Here is a 22865-nt window from a genome sequence, read left to right on the forward strand (position 1 = left end):
AGAGAGCCCTTGACCTTCTGGACTATGTCACTGTCATCTAGGAAGCAAATTCTCTTGCTGTCTAGTACAGTAAGACCCGCTGGACCACATTTCTAGGTAAAAGCTTCTGGGATATCCTATTTGTAGAGACCAAACCAGATTAGCCACTAACAGTACTGCCACCATTGGAAGGCAAAAGAAATCATCACCAAGCCATTATGCCCAGCCCCAGGTAGCTCATGGCATTAAAGGAGGAAAGATTTCTACTATATTCATTACAAGTAGGCATCACCCTATAACAGTCACAATAAGATGACAACACTGATTCAGTGCTGAATTTTCTGTAATGAATATTAAACTTTATTTTCATATTGCATTGTCCACTTGACACCATCCTATCTCTACTATTACTTATACAGGGTTGTAGATGTGCATGGAGCTTTACAGCATGAACACAGCTCCTGGACCAGAAGATCTTATCCTAAATTAGAATAGGCGATAATCTCACAACAGGGAGGGCATGGTGTAAGTACAGTGCCTAGCACAATGGTGAGCTGGTCCACAACTGGGACTCCTAGGTACTATGATCATACACAATAATAATAGACAGTCACTTGGAGGAGGAGACCTTTTGGTGGATGCCAAAGAGAGTGGGATTAGGAAATGCTTTCCTCCCTTGTGAACAGGTGCCCAGTGCCAACGGGTTGCTCTCACTTTCACATACTGATTTGTTCTAGTCTGTTTTCCCACTCTACTTCCTCTAACTTTTTAGCATAGGCACAGCAGATGTGCCGTTGCTGGGAGCCATGCTTCAGGAGTCGGTAATCCAGCAACTTGGGTCTTTGTTTGTCTATGCATATTGTGTAGTGGTAAGAGGGGAAGACTATGCATTTAAAAATATACACCCTCATTATATAGCCTGTTCAATGTGTGAATGCTACAGCGTGCACCTGTCAGATGGCCACTTGCTTTGTAAGGCTGCATGGTGCAAGATGTGATTTGCACAATGTTTATTGCTCAGATGCAAACGGCCATGATAAGGAGGCACCTGGCACATGTGGAACAGGTGGGTTTGGTCTTTGAAGGAACAGAAGGCAATTTACCTGCAAGGCAAGAGGTCTGGTACAGGAAATGGGAGAGAAGAAGCCACCTATAGAGATCGGAAACAACAGGGTCCGTTCCTGCATACATACTTGTGCTTCCAGCATTCCAATTTCTTACAAGGCCCACAGAGACTCCTATCACTGAGCAATTTTTTTTTAAGACCTAAGGAAATTCCCATGCAAAAAAATTAAACTGGAATTAAGGTTAATGTAATTTCAGCCAAGAAAATCCTCAAGAGAATGTTACAATTTTCTCATAACAACCACAAACAATAGAAAACCCAGACATTCCAATTTAAGGTTGCACTTTACTTTCTGTCCTCTATTTGGTAAAAAACCAGGTGATGCAGTCATATGAGATGATACTACTCCAGAAGACTGGAAGAAAGCTAACATTGTGCCAATATGTAAAAAGGGCAAACGGGATGACTCGGGTAATTATAGATCTGTCAGTCTAACATTGATCCCAGGTAAGATAATGGAATGGGACTCGAATAATAAAGAATTAAAGAGCGTAATATAATTAGTGCCAAACAACATGGGTTTATGAAAAATAGATCCTGTCAGACTACCTGATAACTTTTCCGATGAGATTACAAGTTTGGCTGATAGAGGTAATAGTGCTGATGTCATATACTTAGCCTTCTGCAAGGTATTTGACTTGGTACCACATGACATTTTGATTAACAGACTAGACTGATATAAAATGAACATGACACACCATTAAATAAAATAAAACCTGGCTGCTTGGTCTCAATATGTAATTGTAAATGGGAAAACATCATCAAACGGTTCTTGGCCCTATACTATTTAACATTTTTATTAATGTTCCGGAAGAAAACATAAAATCATCGCGGATAAAGGATGCTACAAAAATTGGGGGAGTGGTAAATAATGAAGAGACTAGGTCACTGATACAGAGTGATCTGGATTGCTTGGTAAGATGGGTGCAAGCAAACAATATGCATTTTGATATGGCTAAATGTACATCTAGGAACAAAACCTGTAGGATGGGGGATTCTATCCTGGGAAGCAGTGTCTCTGAAAAAGATTTGGAGGTTGTGGTGGATATTCAGCTGGACATGAGCTCCCAGTGTGATGCTGTAGCCAGAAGGATTAAGACAATTCCTGGATGCATAAAGAGAGGAATCTTCAAATAGGAGTAGAGAGGGTATTCTACCTCTGTACTGGTACTGGTGTGACTGCTGCTAGAATAGTGTGTCCAGTTCTGGTCTCCATGATTCAAGAAGGATGTTGCTAAATTGGAGAGGGTACAGAGAAGAGCCATAAGAATGATTAAAGGATTAGAAAACATGCCTTATAGAATCAAAGAGCTCAGTCTATCTCGCTTAACCAAGAGAAGGTTAAAGAGTGACTTGATTACGGCCTATAAATACCTGCCTGCGGAACAAATATTTAATAACGGGCTCTTCAATCTAGCAGAGAAAGCTGTAACAATCCAATGGCTGGAAGTTGAAGGTAGGCAAATTCAGACGGGAAATAAGGTGTAAATTTTTAAAAGTGAGCTTAATTATCCATTGGAACAATTTACCATGGATTGTGGTGGATTCTCCATCACTGACAATTTTTAAACCAAGATGGGATGATTTTCTAAGAGATATGCTCTGGGAATGATTTTGGGGACGTTCTATGCCCTGTATTATTCAGGAGTTCAGACTAGAGGACCACAGTGATCCCTTCTGGCCTTGGAATCTATGAATCTATTTAAATAAAAGTATTTTAAAAGTGTGCAAATACATAGTTAGGGTCACCCACTCAACCATACCTATATGCCCCCTCACTAAAGGATTTGAGCATTGGAAAAGCCACCATGAGGACAGTAGGAAGTCTGAGACAACCTTATCCATCCATCATACATTCATTTCATGAGTGATCAAATGCCAATTGTACTTGAGTCTTAATCATCTTATCTGATGGATAAAGTTTCCTTAGAGTTTCTGATTGTCCTCAGGACAGCACTGCAGAGGGCAGAAATAAAGTGGCCTGGGTGACTTTAACTGCCCTTTTTCAGACTTTTGAACATGTGGTGTGGTTTATTATTATTATTAATTTTTATTGTTTGTTATTTATTTATTACACTGGATGAAATGTTAATTTGCATACAGCTTATGGAGACTTCAGTAGGGACTGCTCTTACTGCTGAAATATTACAGTTAATATTTGATGGCTGCTGCCTACAATCAGAAGCCTTTGACCTGTTTACTGTTCTTGTCAGGTGATTTGTCTTAGTTATTTTAAAATATGAATTGAAGTCTATTTGCAGCAGTTTGCATATTCACAGTGGGACAGTGCACAAACTTTCAGAGCGTTTTTTAAAAGCATTGTTGTTAATCTTTTTCTGCATTTGTACTTTAAAACAAACCCCTACTAATGAAGTTAAGTTCCATTCTGTATCACAGCTCTAAGGAGTGGTTGTGTGGTTACTCCACAGTAAGCATTAGTCACACATTAACCACAACTGTAAAAAGATGTCTATGGGAAAATCTTATAGCACCCACAGACTTTGATTCTGCAGCTTGTTACCTGAAGAGGCGGCTTTCCACATAAATTGCACAATGTTTTGGAAAAATAATCTGCCTGACCTGTTTACCTTGTTATCTTGCTGCATTATGGTTTTTCCTTTGGTGATCATTTGTTTCCAGATATATGGCACATATTGTATCAATGTTTTATAGGCAGTGCTGATTCAGCCCAGGTTTCCGAACATGCAGATGCCAGGGATATCCATTTTTCTTTGCTATCTGAGGTGGAGCAGGAGGTATTAGGTGATGACTTAGAGCTCTGTAGTGATAATAACTTGAAGCCCCTGAGGAATTAGGACATCCGCCCTCTTTATCAAGTTTCTGGTTAAAACATAAAGCAAGTTCCCACACTTCTTATTTAATAGGAAACCTCTATCCATTCTCCCCCTAATTCCCTCTACAAACACCCACACCACTTCCATATAATCCTCCATCTAGGTATTACCTTTGCTCACATTTCAGAGCATAGGCTGGAGCACCCACAGAAAAAAAAAGTGGGTGCTCAGCACACACCAGACACAGCTGTTTGGCGGCTCGGGGAAGGGCTTGGGGGAGGGTGGAGAGCAGAGACCGGCGGGGGGGGCCTCAGGGAGGGGGTGGATTGGGGGTGGGAAGAAGCAGAGTGAGGACAGGGCTTCAGGGGAGAGAGCGGGGTGGGGGCGGGAAGAGGCAAAGTGAGGGCGGGGCCTTGGGGAAAGGGGTGGAGTGGGGGTGGGGCACTCCTGGGGAAAACTAGAAGTCGGCGCCTATGTTTCAAAGTTCTATTCTCCACCCCACCCCCGGACCTCCTAGAAGCTGGCAGAGCACAAGACTTTGGAGCACAAAGGGGAAGAAGGTTGGGCATTGAATCAGGGGCCTTTCAACTGGGGACCCCAAATCCACTATTAAATGCTTCTGAAGAAGAGTGAATTATTTTTAAAATGGAGTGATTTTGGTGCAGTGGGGGAAGGGCAGTAGAACAGAGAAAATACAGAAATGAGAAAGTTTTTTCAAAGTTGCCTTGGGGAAAGACAGAAACCCAGCAATCATGAAGTGTGTGTAATTAACACATACTCTTGCCTTCTCAAGAGAAAATTATATCTGTAGAGGTTGCTCAGACTTTTGAATGTATTGGTCTGTTTCAGGCCCATGTCACATGACGTCTTGCAACACACAGTCGACAAAGCTCCTTTCATATAAACAAGAGCAAGATTCTCTTAGAAACAATTTTTTGTACATGAAGGACAAATCTAAGCCTTTGGAATAAGGATGTGCATCACATCTCCCCTTGACTTCATGGGGAGTCATGCCCACTCACCGCAGGGCTGAATGTCGATCTACAGTCAACCTTCCCCAGTGTTCAGATTCAGGGATTCATTTCCTCCTGCTCTAGGAGCAATCACTGATTTCCTGGTCTAGGTCTGGATCCAAACTTCACATTTTGGGGGCGATTTGGGTCTGGGGTTTTGTGTCATGTGAGAGTCAAACTGAATTGGATTAGTACAGAGATTCTCAATCTGGGAGTGTGTGTACAGCACACAAAGGGTCATGACTACCCTGCCCATCCCCTGTTGCTAAATAGGGGAAGATCCCAACGAGGCAGGACTGGACAGGACAAGGAGGGGCTGGTGTCAGGAAGGAAGATCCTCTAATGTACTCAGTTTGAAAAAGGCCAAGAACCAATGCATTAGGCAGGGATGGCCTCAGATACATATTAAGTGTGAGACCATGCATTTTTGGGGGGGGCTTAGGATGGGCCATGTTCTGTTGCTCATTTGCTCTCTCACCATGCACCATAACCTTCACAGCCTGCTCCAAGCCACCATGACACATGAATTTGGTGTTTGGGGGTCTTTCAGCTTAGAATGACAACTTCTACATTCAGTGTCCTCTCAAAGCTTCTTGATTCCCCACTGTAATTCATAGAATTTTGAATACCACTCCCTCAGTCTGCTCCAGTCTGTCACTCCTGTGCTACCGGGGACGGTATCTTTAAGGGCTGAGCTTCCCAAACAGAATCTGTGCTGGACGCTGTGAAGCACTTGTCAGCCAGTTGCAATCGGACTCAGAACAAAGCAGAGCTCTCGCAAGCACTGTAAGTACTGAGTGATCACTGGACAACATAACTCACACTCCTCCACCCATAGTTTGGGGGTTATGGAAGCTTGCATCAGGCTCTTCTTGTCCTATTTCACATGGGACAACGTAAAACCTAGCTGTGGACCTGAATAAGGAGTAAATGTTCACTATCTGGAGCACCATCTATGGAAACAGAGATGCTAAGTAATTTGGTGCTCCAAAACATGTAAATGCTATTAATGTAAAGTAACAACTCAGTGGCATTTGAGGCCACGCTCAGCGCTAACAGGGTTGCAAGTTGGCATTGCTCATCTGGAATATTGCAGGGCTGGCTTTGCTTTGTACTATAAAGGCCATAAATCATTTATAAGAATGTGAGTTTATGAATGCTTGAAGGGAAAAATACAATAAACACTATGCCATTTATTCACAGTGCTGATAGCAAAGTTTTCTCTTAAGTGTTCATAAGTGAGAGGTACCTGCTGGAATCCTAGAGAGGATTCTGTGAGGCTCATGCATATTATAACTACAGCTTTACAAAACATTGGTAGCAAACCTTGAGCTCACTTGAACAAAGCCTGGGTCTGAGGCCCATGGCATTTTGCACACCCTGGCAGAAGAAGCTAATACATCAGACATCCACAGACTTTCTCCTCCCAGCCAGATGCCTTCCTGCACCTGAGTAGCTAACCCATCTCCCACACCAACCCCCAGAACTCTGATTCTCACAGATTTCTTCATGGGTTCCTAAGTGTCCTTACCACCAGTCTTATGTCTCCCTGGGTCTTCAGATACACAGGCAGGCTGTGTGGTGTTCAGGGATCACTCTGAGCCCACAGAGCATGAAAGAGAGCCTTTCTAGTCACTGACCAGTTCCAATTGCCTCTGCATAGCAGAGCATAGACTTCTGCAGCACCCTCACCCCCCACAGACATCCCATCTCTGAAGCTAAACTGCTTAGAGGTACAAGTTCCTAATACCACAGGCTGCTTGCCCGTCTTCTATCTTTGGAAAGCTACCAGGAAAGGCCACTGAATTCCTTTCCCTCACATATCACTTGGATAGCCAGAAAGTGGCCCCAGCAGGAGAGGGGAATCCTTCTCTTAGTGAACCGTCTCTCTCTTAGGCTGAGTACCCTGGGAGGCTTAGTGCAGTAGCTGGGAACTTTAAGGGCTTGTCCTCAGTGGAGAGCTAGGTTGAGGTATAAAATTGAGTGAGGCCTCTAGCCCGGCTCCTGTGCTCGCAGATGCTTGTTTCCTTGGAAGTTTGAATATATCAAAGTCAAACCATAAAGCAAACAGGAAGGGTCTGGTTCAAGACCAACTTCTCATATGAGAATTCTAGTGTTCCATTTGCAAATCAAATCTTGCAACCCTTTATTTATACTCCCTTGGCCCTTCCTCACTCACTGTTTCCTCACCTTTCCCTGTACTATGGTGCCCTTCCCCAGGATGTGAATAACTGACCTACTTTCCTCTGATGAGTCATCCCTATTTTTTCATCCTACCTGTGCTCTGATCTCAGTGTGGCTTTTCAGGAGGGGCTGATTACCCTCTCTCTCTCCTGAGCTCTTCCAGTACAAAGCTTTTATCTCTAGCTCATACTTCTCCTGTTTGAAATCCTACCTACCTATTTTCTCCTTTTGAGTATTGGTGGAGGCTTTACAGCTCTGTCTCATCCTTTACACTAGGCAGTAAACTGTTCCTAAGCCTCTTTTCTGCTACATAGACCTTCTTTAGGGGCTCACATTTCCAAGCTTTTCTCCACAACCATGAAAGTTAGAAATGTTTCCTTGCATGCCTCGGTTGGACATCAGTGCATGTAGGTGACACAAAACTGTAGTCCTCATCTCCAATGTGTCTCCATTGGACCTATGGTCCTTAGATGATCCTGGCCTCCTTCACTTGACTCCCCATATGTAAGGGTGAAAGGGGTGACTTTTGCACATGGTCTCTTCCATTTACCTGGAAACACTTCCCTAACTACCTCCTTTCAAGTAACTGCGCCACCTCATCAGCTTAAATAAACGTAAACCAGACCTTCCTATCCTTTATAGCTTAAAACTGACTCGACAGTACTTGCTGAATGGTGTATGAATGGTGTATGAATGAGTGTATGAAGCACATTATATAAATATAGTGTTGTTGTGTTGCAGCATCCGCTTCTGACTCTTACACCTGTAGTCCAGTATTTAAGGGCTCAGTCCCACATTCTGATAGCCTTGATCAGCAAGCTGTTGCATACACATCGGTCAGTTTAACTTGCCATGCAGAGATGTGTGCTCCTCTATCTAAGGGGCCCTGTCTACACTACAGAGTTTTGTTGACAAAAGTGATGTCACCACTCAAAATCACTGTAATAAAAATTGGTATGTCATGTTCACACTAGTTCCCTCTGTTGGCAGAGTACGTCCACAGTTGGGGCACTATCATTGACAGTGTGAGCAATGCCCTGTGGGTACCTATCCCAGAGGCCAGCTCGACACCTTTTGTCGCTAGGTCTTGTGGGAAGGCAGAGCGGATCATGGCACATCTTGGGACTGAGCTCAATGTCCCATGATGCATTGTTTTCTATCCCAACATTCCATGGGCTTCCAGCTTTCTTTCGCAGCATTTTTCAATGGCCCTTTTTTGCTGTGCACTCCAGCATCATTGTGAAAAGGGATGGATCCCTCACTGCTCTCCTATGTTCTGATAACTGTCATGAAGACATCTCGGATGGCAGTGCAGTTAATCACAAAGTTCCTAACTGAAGAAAAAAATATGGACAGGAACAACTTTAATTTGCTTTTGGCATTCACAGAACAGCTGCAGACAGGGGACCTTCACTTTTGAGCTCGGAAACAAGCACTGAATGGTGGGATTGTATCATCATGCAGGTGTGGGATGATGAGAAGTGGCTACAAAACTTTCGGATGTGGAAAGCCACCTTCCTGGAATTGTGCGCAGAGCTCACCCCAGCACTATGGCATAAGGACACCAGAATGAGAGCTGCCCTATCGGCAGAGAAGCTACTGGTCGATTGCGAATCAATTTGGAGTCAGGAAGTTGATCGTTGGGGCTGCATTAATGCAAGTGTGAGGGCAATTAATCACATTCTGCTACAAAGGACTGTGACTCTGGGAAATGTGCATGAAATAGTGGACAGCTTTGCAGAAATGAGTTTCCCTAACTGGGGAGGGGCGATAGATGGCACAAATATTCCAATTTTGGCACCAGACCACCTTGCAACAGAGTACTTCAGTAGGAAGGGGTACTTCTCCATTGTGTTGCAGTGCTTGTGGATCACCGTGGGCATTTCACTGACATCAATGCGGGGTGGTCCAGGAAGTTCCATGACGCATGCATGTTCAGGAACACTGGCTTGTACAGAAAGCTACAAACAGGAACTTTCTTTCCAGACCAGAGATTACACTGGAGGATGTTGAAATGCCCATAGTAATCCTGGGAGACCCGGCGTACCCCTTACAGCCATGGCTCATGAAACCTTACATGGGAAACCTGGACAGCAGTAAGGCACGGGTCAATAACAGGTTGAGTAGGTGAAGATGACCGTGGAATGTGCATTTGGCAGATTAAAGGTGCGCTTGCGATGCCTTTATGGCAGGTTAGACCTCAATGAGGATAATATTCCCATGGTCATAGCTGTGTGTTGTACATTGCATAATCTTTGTGAAGCTAAGGGTAAAAGGTTTGCTCAGGGGTGGAATGTTGAGGCAGACCACTTGGCTGCTGATTTTGAGCAGCCAGATACAAGGGCTATCAGAGGGGCCTAGAGGGGGGCAATTCAAATCAGGGAGGTTTTGAGGCAACACTTTGAAAATGAGAACCAGTAATGTATATCTCAGTGATTGGTGCTGCAATGTTAAATTACATGTAGTTTTCCTAGGAAGCAATGGTGAAATTTGGTGCCTTACATTCCAGTAAGCAAATGCTTAAACTGCCTGTGTATGTATTGGTAGTGCCTGCTATCTCAATTTGTCAGAAACAAATAAAGATGAGTTACCATTCAAAAACTTTGCTTTTATTGCATGAGAACCAACACACACACATACACAAAGACGCTTGGTGGGAAAGGAGGTGCCAGGGAAGGGCAGACTTTCAGAGCTGTGTGTAGGTCCAGCTATCATTTTGAAACTTGTCTGAGGGGGTGGAGTGAAGAGGAAACCGAGAAGTCCCGGAAAGTGGAAAGGACTGTGTGGGTGGAATTTCGGGGGGTGGGCATGGAAAACAGTTCTGAATGCGCTGCAGGGGAGGGCAGGCACACATCTGCTCAGTCTGCAGCATTATTAAGGACTTCAGCATCTGCGTTTGCTCCTCCATGACTTTAATCATCCGCTCAGTAGCGTCCTTACCAAACTCGTGATTTTCTTTTCTGTGCTGCCTTTTGGCTTCCCTCCATTCTGTGCATTCCATTTTCTCTGCATTGGAGCACTGCAGGACCTCCCAGAACATGTCTTCTTTGCTCCGTCTTGGGTGCTTTCTGATCTGGTGGAGACGCTCGACTGATGTGTGTGGGATGTTCCTCAAGGCCACATCTGCCGAAGCACAAGGAACAATGCACAGAGGCATGATTGTTAAGTTCATGCACAACACTGAAACATTTCATTAAGATACACCTCTGGTAACATACCAATAACTTTCTCACTGACCCTTGGCAAGCACACATCTTGCCAAACACCCAAAGTATGGTGAGTGCTGGTGGTGGGGGAGTGCTCTACATGGGGAAAAGAGCACTCTGCAAGGGTTGCATTGCAGCCAACTAGGGAATAAATTCTAAAATTCTCCCACACTGTAGCAAATATCTCACTTCTGTGGGTAAGCAGGGAAGCAAGGGCACATCTATTACATGGCTGTGGCTGCCACCCTGGTCCCTATGCTACTCACCTGTGTGCCGCTTTGGTCCCTGCACAAGTGATTGCCAAATGGCGTGGGAAAGTTTCCTACAATGAGGAAAGGAACAAAGCAGATCTGTCAAGGAACCTTTGGCAGAGGATTGGCGAGTACCTCCCAGAAACTTTCCTAGAAATCTCTCTGGAGGATTCCCGTGAGATCTCAGCATGTACCAATGCCCTGTTCTGCTGTACTGATTAGTTACACAAGGAAATGTCCAGGACACAGAAACACAGCCAGCCTTGTACATTTTTACTCCCTGAACCCACCTCAGCACTATACAAACCACAGCCACTTACAAGGTGTCTCCTTTCCTGCTTCTTGCTCGCCTGAGAGCAACTGCGGAGACTGGCCAGACACCCCCAGAGTGGTGAACAGTTCCTGGCTGCCTGCCCCACCAGGCGACCCATCGGGAGCTCCACATCGTCGTCTAACTCCACCTCTTCAGCAATGACTTCATTCTCCAGTTAGGTCCTCTTTCCACCACCTCCAGGCCCGCTGAAGTATCTGCCACGGGTCTCTTGGTGATGGAGGTGGGGTCCACTGAGGATAGCGTCCAGCTCCTTATAGAACCAGCAGGTCTTAGGTGCAGCACCGGAGCGATGGTTCGCCTCCCTCACCTTATGGTACACCTGCCTCAGCTCCTTTATCTTCGATCTGCACTACTGTGTGTCCCAATCATAGCCCTTTTCTCACAAGCCTCAAGAAATCTGCCCGTAGGTATCAAAATCCGTACAGCTCAAGCACAGCTGGGACTGCACAGCCTCCTCTCCCCATATACTGAGCAGATCCAGCAGCTCTGTAGTGGTTCAAAGAGGTGAGCGTTTGCTGCAATAAGCCACCATGGTCACCTGGAAAGATGCAATGAGACCTCTCCACGTCAAGCCAACAGGAAATGGAATTTCAAAAATTCCCAGGGCTTCCAAGTGGGAGGGGTGGATGGTTATTTACCTGGCTGCAGGGCAGTGGAGTTCAAATTGCTGACCAGAGCGGTCAGGATGGGCATTGTGGGACACCTCCAGGAGGCCAATTAAAACAACAAAATCAAGAGTGGGAGCTACACGGGCACTTTTTCAACAACAATTTCGTGCAAAAAGCCTTATGTCTGTCTTCGGGGAGTTTTATGTTGTCACCAAAACAGGGAATTTTTGCCACCAAACATTGCATTGCAGTGTGTACGCATTCACTGTTTTATTGACAAAAGCTGCCTTTTGTCGACAAAACTCTGTAGTGTAGACAAGGCCTAAGAGTGCAGGAGCCAATCCTTCATGTGCACTTCTGATATTATTAGGCATTCTTGTGGAAAAGCATTTTCTTTTTGTGTTAAACAACAGAAGTGTGTTGAAATAACATTAAGGTCTGCCTGACATAAAGCTAGTGAAGCAGGGGAATTGAGAGGTAAAGCTGTAACTGTGTTCTTGACTCATCTTGCTGCCGCCATTGGGGTCTTAGAGAGAATTTGCATGTTATGCGGTATGAGTTGCCGTACAACCCAGGAAGGTGGAATTCCAGTCTCAACTACTTGTGGGGTATAGGATGGAGCTGCTCATGGGGCATTATAAGAAAAGCGAACCCACACATCCGGTAGTGAACTCTGAGTAGGTTTAAGGCCTGTCTTCACATGCCAAGCCCTGTGTTAGTAGAATACTTTTAAAACAGTTAAAAATCAGTTCAAGATAATGCAGACCAAATGCAGGCAATATGAATAAGGCTGTCACAGATTCTAGAGGACACCCCTTCTTGCCCCCCAGTAGGACTGCTGTGAGGGGAATGCAAGCCTCTGTGCTCTGGATCCCGAGGGTCTTTCAACCTTCTGGCGCCTGACTGGAGTCCAGGCACTGCTCCAATATTGGGGTCCCAAGGTACACGTTCAGAGCACAGACCTTCTATCTGGCATCCCTCTCCAAGTATTGGAACCCACTGTCCAGCTGCCTAGCCCCTCAGGGAGCAGACTGGACCCTTGGCCTTCAGAGTCCCTAGTACTAGAACACACTCTGCTCTCAGAACTCCACCCCAAAGATGTGAAGATTCTGGTTTACATTTTAACTGCCTCTGAGGCACGCAGTGGTTGTGAAGCAGTCCACACAAACAGCCCTCCTCCCCCTTTGTACAGGATCTTTATGGTCTTTATATTTAATCATGTAAACACAGACGAGAACAGCTCATAACAAACATTCAAACACAGTGTCCCTCACTCAGTGTTGCCAACCCCAAATGTTCAAAATCATGAGTCAGGCTCACCAGAAATCATGAGATTGGCTTTAAAATCATGAGATTATGTAAAAAAAATAGATTTGGTGTTCTTTTTATTTGCCTTTTGAGCCTTGAGGGTGCGCAGCACTGGGGTCACATTTTGGCACTTTCTCCACAGCCATAAGGGCTAGAAACTTACCTTTTCTTTAAGAATGAAGGTTGAAATCATCACATGTCCACTCGACTCCAGGAGCTGGGGCTTTAAGGAAAACAGTAATTATCATGAGACCAGTGACAAAACCATGAGTGTTGGCAACACCCCTTCAGAGCCTTTGCGGGGGTCATCGGTGTTCCATCAGTCAGCCAGGCATTCCTCCACCCCACTGCCTACCCTGCCCTTGCAGTAGCCTCCCTCATTTTAATTGGGTGCTAAATGGCTTTCTCCCCATTTAACTCTCCCTCTCCCCGCCGCCCCATGAGTCAATTTAGAGACTCCTGCTGCAATCACCTGCTTCTATTACTTTCCAGACCCCCTCCCTTCAGACAGCTCTCCCAGCTAGAGCAAACCTATTGTCCCAGGTAGTGTTTTACTTTGAATGGACAAACAATCACTCACCACTGTCTCTGGCCTGGCAGAGACGAGATACATCCCTGGAAACTTATGGGCAGGGTGACCATGCATCTCATTTTGGCCGGGACTGTCCCTTTTTTAAGCCCTGTCCCAGCCCTCCCAACTTTTTTTGGCAAAACTGGGCATTTGTCCCATTTGCTCTTGCAAACTGATCATCAGTTGGCAAAAGAAATTGGACAAATGCCCAGTTTTGCCAAAAAAGTGCGGTGCGACCCTTAGTGGTGGGTGGAGGAACGTGTGGGGGGAGGGGAGGCAAGTGCCAATGCCAGCCCTGTACGGGAGGGAGGGCTCTGGAGAGAGGTTTGGGCTGGGCCAGCCCCGCACAAGCAGGTAGCAGGAGGTCTTGGGGTGGCCCCACGTACAGGGGATCGAAGGGGGCCTCAGGCTAGCCCCGTGCAGGTGGGTGGCAGGGGAGGGTCTCTGTCTGGTCCTGTGTATCCGGGGAGAACATGGGATCCTCAGGTCGGCCCTGTGAGGTATTCCATCTTCCCTTTGGGAAAATATGGTCACCCTACTCATGGGGGGATTCATGTTCATGTAGGCTTTCCATGACAGTGTTTTCATGAAACAATTTCATTAAATCATCCACAATTCAGAAGTGGTACAAACACAACCCCCAATTCATCACAGGGGGAAACAGTATAAAACGTGAATTCAGGGGGCAAATAGTATTAAACTTGAATTCAGAAACCATTTCCCCTTGGGTAGCCACTGAAGGACAGATTTTTAAAGCTAGTTAGGCACTTAAAGATGCAGATTGGTGGTGGCTGAGGGGTTTTCAAATGCAACTGGGGGGATGTCACGTGATTGGCAGAGAAGATGGAGGCCTGACTCCTGATCTCCTCAACCCCCATGCATGAATCCTTATCAGTTAAGGGCTCCCAGGTATCTAAACCATAACTTTCTGTCAGAAATTTACTAATCAGAGGAGGGGGACACTTTTTGTAATGTTATTATGGATCCTGCTGGGAAAAACAGAAACGCCAAATGACCCAACTCCGAATCTCCAAAGAAAGGTAAGGCTGAAGAAACCAAGCAGTCTCTCACTCAGAACTTTGCAGCTATGAAGGACTTTCTAACTACCAAATTTGATCTTTCATCTCAAGATATACATGAGCTCTTTACAGATGTTGGAGAAGTCAAAGCTCATTTGACCTATTTAGATAACAAACTACAAAAAACTGCCCTAGAACTGAAGGAGGTTAAAATGGAGAATAAGTATCAGAGGGGTAGCCGTGTTAGTCTTTAAGGTGCCACTGGACTCCTCGTTGTTAAAATGAAGACTGCTTCTTTAAGGCAAAGACTAACCAGTCTTGGGGAGAAACAAGAAGATCTTAAAAACAGATTATGCAAGAATAATTTGCAGTTACTGGGGTCCTGGAAGGGCTGAAAGGAAAAAATATTATTAGCTTACTCCAGAATATATTCTCTGAGGTACTGGGATTGGATCGGGGTTTTCTTACTCTGGATATTGAAAGGGCATATTGAGTGGCAGGGACCAGAAAGAAAGCCAATAACTCAACCCCTGACCCATCATCTTTAAATGGCTCAGGTTTTAGCTGATGTCTGCTGATAAGAAAAAATGAATTTTTAAGTATAAGGATTTTAAATTTTCTTGTATCTAGACTTCTCTGTAAATTTAAGCAAAAAGTGAGCAGTATTTAATGGCATCAAATGAGGTGTCAGCGGATCCTGCAATCTTCATAATGAAGCTGACTAACTCTGTGAAATACTTCAATACCCCATCAGCTGCTTGGCAAGCACTACAGGAATTCAGACCAGATCTCATTAAGGGTAACAGCATGATCCTCTCATAAAGGAAAAGAAAATGAAAATATAAGCCCTGAAGAAAAGGAACGGTGATTGGGAAAACCAGGCAACTCACGTGCATATAGTCATACTGTCTGTAGTGGTTCAGGATTGTGAGTACCAACCGGAGGGCAGACTGCTAGGAAGCAGGGCGCACACTTCAGATTGGTTGTGAGTTCTATAATTAGATTGCACCAACCAAGTATCAAGTGGGAACTCCTCAGGCACTGCAACAGCTTCAACATGGAGTCACAGGTGGGTGCTTGCCACTCCTAAGTATCCCACCAATGGGCAATCACGAGCTAACTGCAGCAACTCTGTTCTGTGTTTATCAGGCACAAGCACAAGCTTGCAAACCTCATCAGGATGCCACCTGTTAGGGGACTTATTCCTTCACCCACTTACTTCCCTGGTCCTTCTCACATGAACAGAGAGCAACAATACCCGAAGTCCAAAGGTGCAAACAATTCAATGTTTATTGGGGTCAACTTCCCGCAAGCATGATTCCACTTTCCTTCCTTAGTGTCCCCCTTCCCAGCTCTGACACCACAGAGCCTTACACCAGTGTCCCTGTTCCCATTCCTGCCCTTAGCAAAACATGATTCCAATTTCCTTACCCTCATTCCCTGTTCCCATTTCCCCCTTTAGCAAAACATGATTCCAATTTCCCCACCCCCATTCCCTGTTCCCATTTCCTCCTTTAGCAAAACATGATTCCAATTTCCTTACCCCCATTCCCTGTTCCCATCTCCCCCACCCACACACCCACCCCCTTCCTGATTGACTGCAGACTATATAGTAAAACTTGAGTTCTGCTTAGCTATACCTTAACCAATCATTTTCCTGAAATTTAACTAACCAATCCTAACATATTGTAACATGATTATGTAACCAATTATATCCCACCACCTTAATTAGTTTACACCCAGCAAAATTAATTATACAGCAGACAGGAACAATCCCAGAACCAGACAGATTATACAGACAAACAATAGCAAAGTGGGAACTATAATGACAAAACAATAAAGAAGTGAGGATTTCACATCCCAGCTATTGATAAGTGAGTTCTTGCCAGACAGGATGCTATCAAACTAAGTTTCCTTTTACATTTTCTAGGCACTTCCCTTTCTCTGGAGGTGACAGGCATTATCAGGACAGGATTGTATTCCTAACAGCCCAATAGCACCTTATTTCAATGTGACTAGTTTGGAATGTGAGGATGTGACCGGTCGCTTCCCAGCTTATGGCTGCCTCTGCTGCTTATCCAAAGGCCTTAGCCTAAGAACAGGGCCTCAGACTGTCACAGTAAGAGAAGGACCTTACACTGGCAGACAGTGATTTTGATTCTTTCTTTTATACCTCTATAACTAGCCAAGTGATAAGAATACACCTAAATTCTTTGAGTACAGGCCTTTACCGACAGGCCTGAATATCTATATCCTAACACCACCCACCAGCAGCCAAGCTTCCCTCTCTACCCCCCGACTCCTGCCCACTTGCAACCCCTGCTGATCAACTCCTCCCCCTCCCAGCGCCTCCTGCATGCCATGGAACAGCTGTTCACCGGCGTGCAGGAGGTGCTGGGAGGAAGGGGAAGGAGCGGGGACAGGGTGCACTCGAGGGAGAGGGTGGAAAGAGGCTGGAAAGAGGCGGGACAGGAAGAAGTGGGGCAGGAGTGCGGCCTTGGGGGAAGGGGTGGAGTGGAGGTGGGACAAGGCATGGCAGGGGTGGGGGTTTGGGGAAAGAGGTGGAGTTAGGGCGGGTCCTGGTGTTGAGTGGGGTTTGAGCACTCCCAGGGAAAATTAGAAGCTGGTGCCTGTGCACAAACCCCCTTCTAGAAAAAAAATCTATCCTTCCCCAGCCAGGGTGTTATTTTGAGCCACATTCTTCTCTTTGTCCAGGGAAGGATCAGCCTGCTGAGCCTCCGAAAACTTCTTTTGAGTCTCACTTAAGTTCAGAGCAGACTTGGGCAAAGCAATGGAATCCTCCTCTGAAGACAAGCTGCTACCTTCAGCTGACAAAGGAGAGAGGGCATTTCCCTCCTCCTTACAACCATCCCTGCTGTCCACAGACAAAGAGCCATACTTTTTCCGGGTGCAACTTACGTCATTAACCGACCTAGACATGACTAAAATATCTTTACCTATTGAAATATCAGCAGGAAGCAGATTCCTAATGTCCACAACCTCTCCTTTAAAATCCTTGAACTTGAGGTGGACCTTAGCCAGAGGTACAATTCCAGAGAATTCTGCCAAAGCTAAAATATGTAAACTTTTACCAAGAAGTCTGTCTTCCTCCCTTACCAAACTTTCCTTAAATAAAGTGAATTGGGACACTGTCTCTCTCCAGCCATTACAATGTATGCCATTTACCTTAGCATTCTTAATAAATCCTTCACTACCTTCCCAAGATTCAGTCCTAATATAGTTCACTGGGTTTCTCACCTCCTCTGCTGCCACCTCTGGGGTAGTGGTAGTGGCACTCACTGTGTCAGGTGTGGGTGTGGATCTTGGGGTTGCCTTAAATGTTGGGCAATTTGGCTTTATATGACCAGGACCACGGTGATGGCAGACTACTTGCCTTCCCTTTTGGTACGGGACTTTAAAACCTGGGCTTCCTTGGTTTTTTTGTTGTTTTTTTTAATCAAAGTTGGGGTTAGGTTTATTTTCAGTCCCCTCCTCCCTCTTACCCTGGGTGACATGGGGATTTCCTTTTGCTGGGATTTGGACTCCTGTGGACCCTTGATTCAATATGTTCATCAGCAATTTCTGCAGCCCCTAAAACTGTGGAAGGTTTTGGTTTTCAGTTGTTGTTGTTTTTTTGTTACAGATGGCTGCACCTCACCTGTAACTACCCATAACAATTGCTCCTGTGCCATCAGATCAAACAATTTTTCATAATCACCTTCAGCCGCTGCCCCCATTGTCCCTTTTCTCATAAAACTACACATTTTATGCACATACTCAACATGGGTGATATTGCCAAACATTCTGAGACTTCTATACTTAAGTGGATTGGTATCAGGGTAATCTTAAATCTTTTCAATACATTTTCTTTAAATTTTGTGTTGTTAGCATTGCTTCCTCCATATCATTAAACATTTGTGTGGCTTTCCCAGTTAATCTGATTGAGAGGATAGGCATCTGTTTATCCACTGCAATCTTGTGCATCCCACAAAGTCTCTCAGAGGTGGACAGGTTCTCTGCTATACAGTCAATTTCTTTATAAATTGGGCAGACTTTCTCTCACTTCCTGGTGTTGTGAGGTGGCATACTCACTGGATGGAAAAAAGAAAAAGAGTACTTGTGGCACATTAGAGACTAACAAATTTATTTGAGGTCAAGGTTCCTTCCGCACTCTAAACTCTAGGGTACAGATGTGGGGACCTGCATGAAAAACCCCCTAAGCTTATTTTTACCAGCTTAGGTTAAAACTTCCCCAAGGTACAAACTATTTTTCCTTTTGTCCCTGGACTTTATTGCTGCCAGCACCAAGCGTCTAACAAATATAACCAGGAAAGAGTCCGCTTGGAAATGTCTTTCCCCCCAAAATCCCCCCAAGCCCTACACCCCCTTTCCTGGGGAAGGCTTGATAAAAATCCTCACCAATTTGCATAGGTAGCTCACGAAAGCTTATGCGCAAACAAATTGGTTAGTCTCTAAGGTGCCACAAGTACTCCTTTTCTTTTTGCGAATACAGACTAACTGGGCTGCTACTCTGAAACCTGTCACTGGATGGAGAAATTCCTTTTGCTGCTCCAGTATTTTGAGCTGTAATGCTTGGGCTTCCATCAGCCTCTGGTGGTCTCTCTCTCTTCAGCTGCCTCAACTGCTTTGGTCTCCCTGATCAGCAGTTCTGCCGTGAGTCTCTGGTGCTCGTGTTCTTCCTGGGCTCTCAAGAAGCAATCAGGCCAGTTCCCCTGTGGTGTTTTCCTCTATTGCTTCTGGGGTAGAAAGGTTTTCAGGCTCCGTCTGGTCAGCACTTATAAGTAAAGCTTTCAGCTCCTGAACTGAAGTTTTCTTTTTATGGGATATTCCCCTCTCTTGCATAACTATTCAAGGTCTTTTCTGTCAAGATCATCATATGATGGTGATTCACTCATTGTGTCTATTCTTTAGCCTTTAAAAACTCTCAGTATCAAGTTTAAACTTTTAGCAGTTCTGAGCTATGATCTATAACTACGCCAGTCAAGCTATCTGGAGTGGCTCAGGAGCATGAGTACCAACCTTAGGGCAGATTGCTAATAAGCAGGGCACACACCCCAAATAGGTTATGAGTTCTATACATAGATTACCATGCATACCAACCCAGTAATAGGGGCTACAGCAGCCTTAACACGGAGTCACAAACAGTCCCCTTTGTGCTAACTCCTGGTCTCCTCAACCCCACGCATGAATCCTCATCCTTTATTGGAGAAATAACTGACATTATTTCCAACAGAGGTTATGTCTCAGTGGTACTAGAAGGAGACTGGAACAGTGTCATGGATGATATTTTAGACAAATCTCAGTGTTCCAGGTGAAAATCTCAGGCCTTTGCAAGCCATCTATTATCCCTACTGAAGGATATTGGACTAGTGGATATTTGGAGACTGAAGTACCTTATGAAGTGTGACTACAATATTTCTCCAGGGTTGACACCTCCTATTCCAGATTAGCTTTTTTTTTGTAATGATATCTAAGATGCTAATTCCTGCATATCGGGAGGTAGAAGTTGGTAATATCATCTCTGATCATGCTCTAATTTCTCTTCACTTAGGTACTGGTCATAGTCCTATAAGATCCTCAAGATGAAAGTTAAACACACATTTACTTAGAGACTCTACATTTCTTCAGATTCTAGAAACATCCATTACCAAGTTTTTGAAGGGAAATACAGATACTGTCTCCTCTACTACAACGTTATGGGAAGCACTGATGGCTGCCAAAAAGGGAGAATACATAAAAGTCACATCTGAAAGGAACAAAAAAAGGAATAAATTACTTAATTCTTTGGCAGAGGAGGTTGCTAAATTTGAAAAAAAATAAACCAACATAAAGAAGACCCTCAGAATAATGAGCTGCTGCATGCCCTCATTTCCTCAAAATACACATACGATCAATGTATGTCCACTCAGATTGAATTCATGCTTAATAAAGTTAATCAGAGATGTGATGAATGGGGGCATACTACTAGCAAAAAAAAAAAAATTATAATGGCTTCATCCAAAAGTACTGTATCCTATTTGCTGCAGGACAACAGTCTTTCTGTACTAGAACCTGATAAAATGAACTGGCAATCTAAAGACTTTTATAAATCCCCCTACACATCTCATGGTGATTTCAATTCCAATCTATTAGACCAATTCATGGAGGGACTTCCCAAAATATATTGTCGCTACCTCAAGCTGATCTTATGGAGGAATATATTTCTCTGCTAGAAGTTAAGCAGGCAATTGGCTTGGGCAAAGCACCTGGGTGTGATGGTCTTCCATAGAATTTTATAAAACATTTATCAATTAATTAGTATTGATACTGTCAGAAGTCTACAATGAAATGTTTACAAAAGAAATAATGTCACGGGACATGACGCTGGTGATAATAACCCTAATTCTAGAAGCAGATAAAGACAGTCTTCATTGTTGTGATTACCACTCCATCACTGTTGAATACAGATTATAACATTCTGACAAAGATTCTTGCTTCACGCTTAAACAACATTGGTCCATCAATCATTCATGCAGATCATGTGGGTTTTATTCACAGAAGATTAGCAATGGACACTACTTAAAAGATATTCCGCTTAATCCACCAAGCACAAACAACTGATTCTCCAATTGCTATCCTATCATTGGATGCTGAAAAAACATTTGATTGAGTGGAATGGGCATACCTACAAACAATCTAGAGAAAATTAGGATTTGAACCTAAGTTTCTGAGCTGGATTGATGTTATATCACCTCTTGTCTCTGTTTTGACAAATGATGTTATCTCCTCCTCTTTTCAGTTAAACTGAGGAATTCATCAGGGATGCCCTCTATTGCCTCTACTATTTAATAGAGCCCTGGAATTGCTAGCAGCGTATATCAGACAGACACTCTCCATTGAAGGAATTACCATCTGAGTGCAAGATTAGTCTATATGCAGATGATATTCTGCTCACTCTCAAAAATTCCTCTTCTTCGATTCCACCTACTATCTGCAGTAAACTATTCTGGAGAGATATCAGGATTTTGAATAAACTGGAATAAGTCTCAAGTGATGGATATTTCTCGTAGGCCAAATCCATCTAAAATACAATCATTCTCTTTTCATTCAAGCAAAAGAGATAACCTACTTAGGCATCAGGATATGCTCTGATTTATCAAAGGTAGTATCTGCAAACATGGATGTCATACTTAGAGAAGTGACAAAAGACATGGAGAAATGGTGTTCACTGCCAATATCTTTACTGGGATAGGTAGAAGCTATTAAAATGAATGTAGGACCAAGATTAATGTATTATGTTTAGCTTAATTCCAATTAAATTTCCTGCTTCAACTTTCACAAGAATGAACAGAGTTGTACAACAATTCTTATGGAATATGAAGACACCACAGATATCCCAGAAGATACTTAAGAAATCATGGCCAAATGTGGAGGTTGGAATACCTGATTTGTATTTGTATCACCTGGTTTTCAATTAAGATTTTTGATAAAAAATTTCTGTCCCACCAACTCTTCCCAAGCCCCATTGTGGCTTGAGATTGAAGAAAAATTAGTTAATCTCTTTGGCTCTTTCTCTGCACTTTCATTTTTAAATGGTTGCCTGTACTTTTAAGGAAAACCACAATATTTTCCTCCTCCTAGAATGTTCTTCGGAAAATCAAGTCCATTACTATTTCTAATCTCACAAACTCTCCTTTCACGTCAATCTGAAATAATCCCTGATTTAAATTTGCTAATAGTGTGGAACTCGAATCCACCACACCAACCAAGGGCTTTTTAAACATACAAAATATTATTTAAGGGACAACTTTAATCTAGGTTTCAGAGTAGCAGCCGTGTTAGTCTGTATTCACAAAAAGAAAAGGAGGACTTGTGGCACCTTAGAGACTAACCAATTTATTTGAGCATAAGCTTTCGTGAGCTACAGCTCACTTCATCAGATGCATAAAGTGGAAAAACTTTAATCTACTTCACATATTTTTATGTTGAATACCAGCTGCCAATAGAGCAAGATCCTTTCTACAATAAGCTTCAATTCAAAATTATAAAGGAGCTTGGGAATTGTTGGCAGGCCACAAATAACACTCCACTTGAAGTGCACCTTAAAAATATGTTAGTTGAAAACACTTTGTGGGTAACACATAGAAACAGCTGAATTTCTTGATTTAGCCTACTGACTATACCATAGAAGAAAAATGGAAGAAGGAGTCAAACATCTCCATTTGCTCTGACAGGTGGCGTACTATCAGGCGCAATGTATGCAGAACATCCAGTTCTCTGTTTTTACATTTCTTTCAGAACAAAATTCTAAATAGATATGATTAGACTCCTTAGTGAGTGTATAAAGCTAGACCTGTCCCACATACAGAATGTTGGAGATGTGACAGCTCCAATGCAAACCTGTCTCATATAGTCTTTGAATGTCAAAGTATATCAACATTTTGGTATGAAGTGTGTGGTGACCAGGATAG

This window comes from Chelonia mydas, chromosome 3 (genome assembly GCF_015237465.2).
Source record: "Chelonia mydas isolate rCheMyd1 chromosome 3, rCheMyd1.pri.v2, whole genome shotgun sequence".
Lineage (NCBI taxonomy): Eukaryota > Metazoa > Chordata > Testudines > Cheloniidae > Chelonia > Chelonia mydas.